Below are 8,344 nucleotides of genomic sequence, written 5' to 3' on the forward strand. Positions count from 1 at the left end.
GATTAGAGTTAGCAGTCACTGTAGTGATACCTAAAATGAAGGATTTTATGCTGCAACATTGGACTGCAAGTGAATTAGCTTTGTAGTTTCCGTTTGAAACCTGTTCTCCTCTCATAATTTTCCCAAGTTCCTTCTGAGCTACTTTCAAACTAAAGCTGAAGAGTGATATTGGGTTTTGGGTTATTTGCAGAGAAATAAAATACACTTTTAAATGAATCAGGGAGTTTGATCTCAGGTAAATCATAAATGCATAAAATGTAGCTCTCACTCCAATGGTAATGGATATTTAAACACCAAAGTAAGTTTAAGATTCTCCATTTTGTAAGGGATCTCAATAGACAATAAAGGTATTTTTGCAGACTGTTGGAATTTCTCTGTCTTTATTTCCATATGCAATATTTTAAGTATATCGTGAGGTTACATTACTTACACACACCCAACTAAAATGTTCTGGTTTATGTACAAAGTCAAAGAAGGCTTAGGTGTTATAAATCAAACAGCTTCACATTAAAAAAACATATAGTAGCCGCACACAATTTCTCAGTTAATGCCAGTTCTGCCAGAGCTCCCAAGCTGGGATCCTGAAAAGACTCTAAGCTTTTAGAGGAGAAAACTACCAAGACTGCGAGTCCAGAACAAAGAATTTGCAAGCTCTACTTGCAAAGTGGATGGCATTTGTCAGCTCTCCAAGCAAAAAAAATCAGGGTAATATAAACATTAGCATATGCTTGCAGTATTATGTAATGGTGGAAAGATCAAGAAAACTGCCAAAAGCAATTTAAAAAATTGGATCCTACAATATTAACCCAGACAGTGGTACAGCTAGAATATCACCTGTTTCACAAGTCCTTGTTAAAAATCCATTGCATTGTATTATTCTTTGGTTTATATGTGTGTAGGTATAATGCTATATGTTGGTACATGCGCACACCCAGCTTTGGGTTGCGTAGGAATAACAGTATCTTGACTTTTTCAAGTTTGGCAACATATTTGAGTTAAATAGTGCTTTTGCATATAATTAAGAGTTACACTGCTCATTTTCTACATGGATGTTATGTGAAAGCAAAGAGCACCTGAATCCGTCAAATAGCCTGACCATCCTGATAAACAAAGGGATCTGATTGACATGTCCGATGACTGACAGCTAGGGTGATGCTGTTGCCAGCAGGCAGGCATACTGATGCTAAAGAAGGAAAAAAATGTCATCCAGGTGAAAAGCACACATCTACTGCAAATCATAATGTTAGTAGAGTACTGTTGGTTTGGAGGAGGTAATATACACCTTCTGCCTCTTCTCCAGATGTACCTGCTTTTTCAGGATATGTCTTATCTCCTCTCTCTCATTTAGAGCTTGGTGCTCCCTCTTAAGAAGTTTCCTCTCTCCCTCTGGATAGGGACCCACAGACCTTGCACTCCTCATGTATGCCTGTCTGGTTGTCGCTAAGGATTTGCTCACTCTTCCTTTCTCCCTCCTTCTTCCACTCTGCCCAGCCCTGTTCTCTGGAAATGTAGGTAGCAATCCTCCAACCTCCAAGTCTATGCCAGTCTGCACATGTTCCCTCCTCTCCTGGAGCTTCCCACAGGTGCCTTTAGAGTCCCTCAACCCAACAAGCTCTTTCCAAGGTGCATGGATGTGTCTCCTCCAGAGGAAGAAACAAAACATTCCTGGGAAAGAAGGCAGAGAATTGCATATAAGTGTTACCTGTGCTCTTGAGGCCAGTCCTTCTGTGACGAGGCTTCCAAATCTCTGCCTCCCTGCTTCTCTTCTCCTCGCCACCCCTTCTGCATTTCAGCTTGCAATGAGTGACGTGTCCCTCTTCATTTCCCCGTGCTCTGCATTTCCACAGTCTTTCCGTGGAGTGTCCTCCAGCTGTACCTCTCCTACCCCTCCCTCCCACTCCTGCAAGCTAGCCATCTCCCCCCACACATGGGAGCCTTATGGGGAGTAAAGCCTGGGCGATGGACCCCCTCTTGAAAGCAGCTCCATGTGCAAAGACACACATATATCTTTGCCCCCGGTTCTTTTGGGCAGCTCTCAACTGCTGGCTCTCCCGCACAGCTGTACAACTTCTCTTGCTAGTCACAGTTTCCACGATACAGCACTTCTCTCTGGCTGCTTGAACCCTCCGGCCATCCAGCCATGAATTTGTTCACTGCGTTGTTCCTGTCTTTTAACAAACATGCCAATTAATTCCCTGCTGATTAGTTCATTCCTGATGCACTCTGCCAAATCTATTTCTAGTGGAATAAACAAGGAGGGATGAATCGGCTGCAGTGTTGTTATTTTTTTTTCCCCTGCCCCCCTCCCCCAGGTCTGTGCCTGCCAAAGCAAACAGGCTGAGGTCTGGTCAGTACTCGATAAAGAGGTTTCTGAAGGAACACAAGGTGTTAAAGGGATGATTTTTGTGAAGCAGGAAGTGGACCCCCGACTCTGGTCCCATGTCCATGTCAGACTGACATTTCGCTGTGATTTGAAGGATGTGCAGCCACCACAGCCCAAAGCTGCACAATTACTGCACAGCCAGGCTCATGACTAGACCCATAGCATTGCTCGTGAGTACCCTGGCCAAATCTGCATTCTTCCTGATGTTACTTCTCCAGTATCAGCTGGCAAAAACACCCTCTCTGTTTCCTGACCAGCCTAGTCTTATTCAACTCCATTTTCCACAGCCAAAATGTCTGCACTCAGCAATGAGAAAAAAGATGCTTTTCTCACAGGGTGAAGGACTGTCCAGCTGCTCAGAATAAAAGCAAACACCCAGAAGTAAGGAGCCAGAGGATATGCACATGTGCTACAGACAGAGCAGTTACAAATGCAGTGTTACGGTTGCAACAGAGTGCTGCTGGTTTACCCCAGGTGAAGAGCCGATCAGGAGGAAAGCTGAGGGGCATCCTTCTAAGCACAGTCCATAAACATCAGCCAGCATTATCTTTTAGTCAGCCACTTAAGTCCACTCAAAAGAGAGGTCCAGCTGGGACCACACTCTGGGATATCTGCTTCTCTGACACCGGAAGCATGTGTTTTTGGCTGCTTCTGCTCCCCCAGTCCCACTGGCTCTGTGGCAGGGAAATTTCTGAGAAGACTGCTTTGTTTATGGAGCCTTGCCACTGAAACAGCAGGACACTCATTTGCAAAGTTATAAAACACCAGTTTTCAAAAGCAGCAAATACAGGCTTAACACAGACCATCCTCCTGAGGAACTGGAAACCTATTTTTTCAGGGCTCAAACAAGCAAACAAAATGTCCAGGCAACAAGCAAATAACCCAAACAATCATCTCTCTCCAGCTGTTCCCCATTCAGCACACAGCAAACACAGTCCTGTTATGCTGCCATCGCAACTCCCTGCGAAGAGGAAATGAACTGCTGACGGTCAGCATGGGATGAGGACGCTGGATGGAGGAATGCTCTTAGCAAGAAGCTGTCCACAGCATGGCACAGAGACACCAGCTTAGCAACCCTGATGGGGAAACCCACACAGGCACAGCAATGTGCCTCTGAAACCCCAGTTCAAATTCAACCTGTGCTGGTGAAGGGTTGCAGTGTGTGCCCAATGTCCTGGTCTCGTGCTGGTGATGTACTACCTCAGGAGTTTGTACCACAGAAATTCCCCATACCCTGTGCCTCCTCAGGGATTAGTGGGGGAGGCAGGACAGGAGGGAGCTGTAGCACTTCCCTTCCCTGTCTCCTGCCTGCTACCATCCACATTCCCAGTGACGTGAAAGGAGCACTGCCCAGCCCACCGTCACCACCATGGCTGCATTGAGACAGGGACACCCGGTGCCTAAGTGCCATCACTGTACCACACTAGGCAGAGACCGGGAACTTTAATACAACCAACTAATGAGAAACTCTCTTTTTGTTTGTTGCCACATCTCTGTGACTGTGTTGTAAGCAACTGCAGGGTGTTCAATCTGCTCTCCTGCCCGAGGACTGCTGCTTGCAGTCAGTTTTCTAAACTTGAGTAGCCTCAGCATGAAGCTCGCTTGTGATATGCAAACAGGCTATTGCACGTGTCTGTCTGTGGGTCTCTAAGGACACACAAGAACTCCAAGACAGCAAAATCCCCCTGGCAAGAACATCTTCAGAAACATTTGTGCTTATTTCCCCAGACCCTGGTTTAGCCTGCAGCCTTCAGGCAGGTGCAGATTTAGCAAGCTGAGGGCAAAAGGGGCTCAAACCCTCCCTGTAATCCCCTGTGCCTTGCAGGGTGCTTGTGCCCTGGGGTCTGTGGGAGAGCAGCAGCTGTGAGGGTCTCCCCAACAGTGCCGCTTGTGTCTGGCCCTGGCTGCTGTGCACAGACTGAGCCAAAATATCCCCAGAGTGCAAAAACTGGACACCATGAGTGAGATGAAGTCACAGAGGAATCCCTGACATCCCCTAGGGACCAGAGGGCAGGCTGGCTCCGAGATGTTAACAGCTCTAGGGCTGGAGATCTTTAAAAGTCCACACATAAGCCACCAGGGATTTCAATAAAGCTCCGAAGTGCGCCAAGATGCTCCTGTGCAATTTTTAGGAGCATCCGTCTTTGCAGCTGCCCCAGGGCTGGCCAGCCACTGCTGGACTCCCACTTCTTTGGACACAAGCTGGAAAGCAGCCTGCCTGAAACAGCTCTTCTCTCCCCAGCCTGGCTTACAGGGCCTGTCACCTCCAGTGCCGCTGTGCCTGTTCTCCTGCCTGTCCCTGCACAAACCACCACTGCTTCCAGGTCTCACCCACGTAGCTGCAGCTGCTTCTCTCTCATGTCAGATCAGGGCAAGTGCTGAGCACCTGTGAAGTGTTGCTCTCCCCCCTGGTACCACTTCATGCCTGCTTTGGACTGCTGCAAATCAGTGAGTGAAATGTCTCTGCTGCATGAGGCTTCCTCCCTTGCCCAGCTGGGATGAAAGCAAGGGCTATCTGCGTGTCACTGCTCCAGGCACGGGCATCTGCAGGAGGACTCAGATCGCCCATGGCATGGCCATGAGCTCACACAGGGAGGCAATGCTGTCAGAAGAAGCCACAAAGAACCACGGGGGCACTGAGAGCCTATACAGCACTTCACAGCACGCATTGACCAGGTTTTAGCAGACCCAGTTGGTTAGAGGGAAGAGGGTGACTCCCAAGGGTGCATCAAGATGCATGCTTGGTACTGGGCAGTTTGCAGGATTTTGCAGCAGACACTGCATCCCCTTGTGCATAACATATCCTCCAAGTATCTACCCTCTCCTTCTCTTCCATTTATTCCTTCTCCAGTTCACACACCACTGGGCACTTCCCTCCAGGCTCATTGCCACAGGACTCCCAACATTGTCAGAACAACACTGGGACTGGATGAGTCTCTAGAGATGGACTTATCGGGGGTTTGGCTGGCGCAGCCCCCCATGGTAACTCCCTCAACTGACACACACCATGCCTGCTCCGTGACAGCACATGGGCACACCACACAGCCTTCGGACTACACAGCTGAAACCTTTGCAGAGCTCCAACCATCTTTTGGCCTTTTGCTTATGCTGGGGTTTACAAAGGGCTGGCATTGGTTTTACTGCCTGGGCTCATCAGAAACTCTACAATAATCTGCAGTATTTAAAATTGCCTGAAATGTGCTTGATGTAGAGACCAGCAAACTTGGAGTGTTTTGCACCTGCTAGAAATGTTATTGTCACTTTTCCTGGTTTTACTTGCTTTTGTTGTTTCTTCCTGTTAGCCTTCACTGCTTGATTGCATTTTATTTTGTTGTTTGAACACACATTTGCTGTTTATTGCAATATCTGCTCTCCTGTGAGTCCTCTGTCATGGAGGGACTCAGCCAGGCACAGGAGGAAAGAGGATGGTACTCCTGGCCCTGTCCATGTAGCCATGCAAAGGAGAAGGGCAGCACAAGAAGAACAGGTAAAAGCATTAGCGTAGCACTTATAGGCTTGCAAAGATGCAGGTTATTTCTTCCCTCCAGACATCTGGAGGAGGGGACAGGTGAGAATAACTCCTGTCCCAGCAGCGAATCAGGAGGCGATTCCCCCTCTGATCTTACGACAGAACTGCATGTGCAATCACTCCATTGTGCAGCTCTGCCAGTGACCTGCGCTAGCTTGAGGACATTCAATAGCAGTGTTTCATGTGGGTCCTTTCTGTACCAGAGGTTCTTGTGCGGGCAGGCTGGAGAAGGCTGTAATTTCTCAGAAAGGTGGCAAGAAGCAAGGCAGTGGAATGTGGGGCCTCACCAGTTAACCCTGCCCTGCTGCAGCCCAACTGGAACTTCTTCCACTATTTCTTTGCATTACCCCCATCCTTTACTAAGTGATTAGCAGCTGTACAAGGGGAATCACCATACAAAAAGGGCAGCGCTTTTTGATTGTGGGACATTCAGTGTAGGCTGGTCCAGTGGCTAAAGCAGAAGAGAACTGAACAAACTGATTGCAAGGGAGGAGGGGCGTTATGCATGGCCTGTCCCAGAAAGAAATAAAGGAGGGGAAGAAGAGAGGACAGCTGCAACCTGGGTGCAGGGCTAGAATGCGTTATCTGGGATTTCTGGACAAGGCAGCCGTCCCCACATATTGTGTTCCTGCTGCTGTTCAAGGACATCACCCCTCTCCTTTTGTGTGGAGTGACAGCGAGAAGTTACTGAAAGAGGTGGCACTGAAAAGGTTTCCCTATGGTGTGTCCCACCATTTTTGAGCCAAGTGCAAAGTCCTCTGCACTGGCCCTATTAGGTGGACCCTGGGTATCACTCCAATTTATGTAGGTCAGGTGAATATCGCACACCCTTACAGCCACTCCAACACACTGGCATTTCAAAGGGCATGCATCAGGTCAGAAATCAGGCATCCAGCAGGGCACACCAAATTTACCTGAGGCAGCGTCTTCATGTTACACAGGACAGCGGGTGCCAGTGTGGGGAGAGAGGGCTTGCACAGGCTTAACGCTGGTGGGTGCGTATTTTCATGCTTTTTGGCTTGTAATATTTTCCTAAACGACCACACTGCCCACCCAAATCTCTCAGTCTTCCAAGCTTAACCCCAAATGTCTCATTTTTCAGCATCTGCCTTTTTCAAACTGCTTTGGAAAAAATAAATAAAATGAACAGCAACATTTACATAAATGAATGATTTATTTGCAATTTCACTTTTATTTTCACAGCTTTTTGATTGATATTAGTACACTTGACAGGTCCAATTTATATGCAAATCAACTTACATTCACAATGTAAAGAAGGAAAACTTCATTTCTCATGCTTTGCAAATCATCAAAATCCTCTGAACAATTTTCTTAGTCATATGTCCCTCAAAAGCATCAGTTTTCATGACAAATCACTTGTCCTTGCTATCCATTAGCCTCACAGAAATCTCAGGGCTTGGGGAACGAGCCGTTTTTGTGGGGATGCATGAAATTACAGAATCACAGAATCACAGAATCACTAAGGTTGGAAAAGACCTGTAAGATCATCAAGTCCAACCAAAAAAAAAAAAACCAAAACAAAAAAACACCACCACACCACACAACAACAACAAACCACAACACACCAAAAACCAACCCACCCAACACCACACAGCTCCATGCCCATCAAGCTACATCCCACAATGCCACATCCACACGCTCCTTGAATACCTCCAGGGAGGGTGACTCTACCACCTCCCTGGGCAGCCTATTCCAATGTTTCACTACTCTCTCAGTAAAGAACTTTTTCCTAATATCTAGCCTGAACCTCCCCTGGTGCAACTTGAGGCCATTTCCTCTTGTCCTGTCACTAGTCACTTGGGAGAAGAGACCAACACCCACCTCTCTGCAACCCCCTTTCAGGTAGTTGTAGAGAGCGATAAGGTCTCCCCTCAGCCTCCTCTTCTCCAGGCTAAACAACCCCAGCTCCCTCAGCCGTTCCTCATAAGACTTGTGCTCCAGACCCCTCACCAGCTTCGTCGCCCTTCTCTGGACACGCTCCAGCACCTCAATGTCCTTCTTGTAGTGAGGGGCCCAAAACTGAACACAGTATTCGAGGTGCGGCCTCACCAGAGCCAAATACAGAGGCATGATCACCTCCCTGCTCCTGCTGGCCACACCATTTCTGATACAAGCCAGGATGCCGTTGGCCTTCTTGGCCACCTGGGCACACTGCTGGCTCATATTCAGCCGGCTGTCAATCAACACCCCCAGGTCCTTTTCTGCGGGGGAGCTTTCCAGCCACTCATCCCCAAGCCTGTAGCGTTGCCTGGCGTTGTTGTGGCCGAAGTGTAGAACCCGGCACTTGGCCTTATTGAACTTCATCCGGTTGGCCTCAGCCCATCGATCCAGCCTGTCCAGATCCCTCTGCAGAGCCTTCCTACCCTCAAGCAGATCAACACTCCCTCCCAACTTGGTGTCGTCTGCAAACT

This window comes from Gavia stellata, chromosome 4, assembly GCF_030936135.1.
Source record: "Gavia stellata isolate bGavSte3 chromosome 4, bGavSte3.hap2, whole genome shotgun sequence".
NCBI classification, from domain to species: Eukaryota; Metazoa; Chordata; class Aves; order Gaviiformes; family Gaviidae; genus Gavia; species Gavia stellata.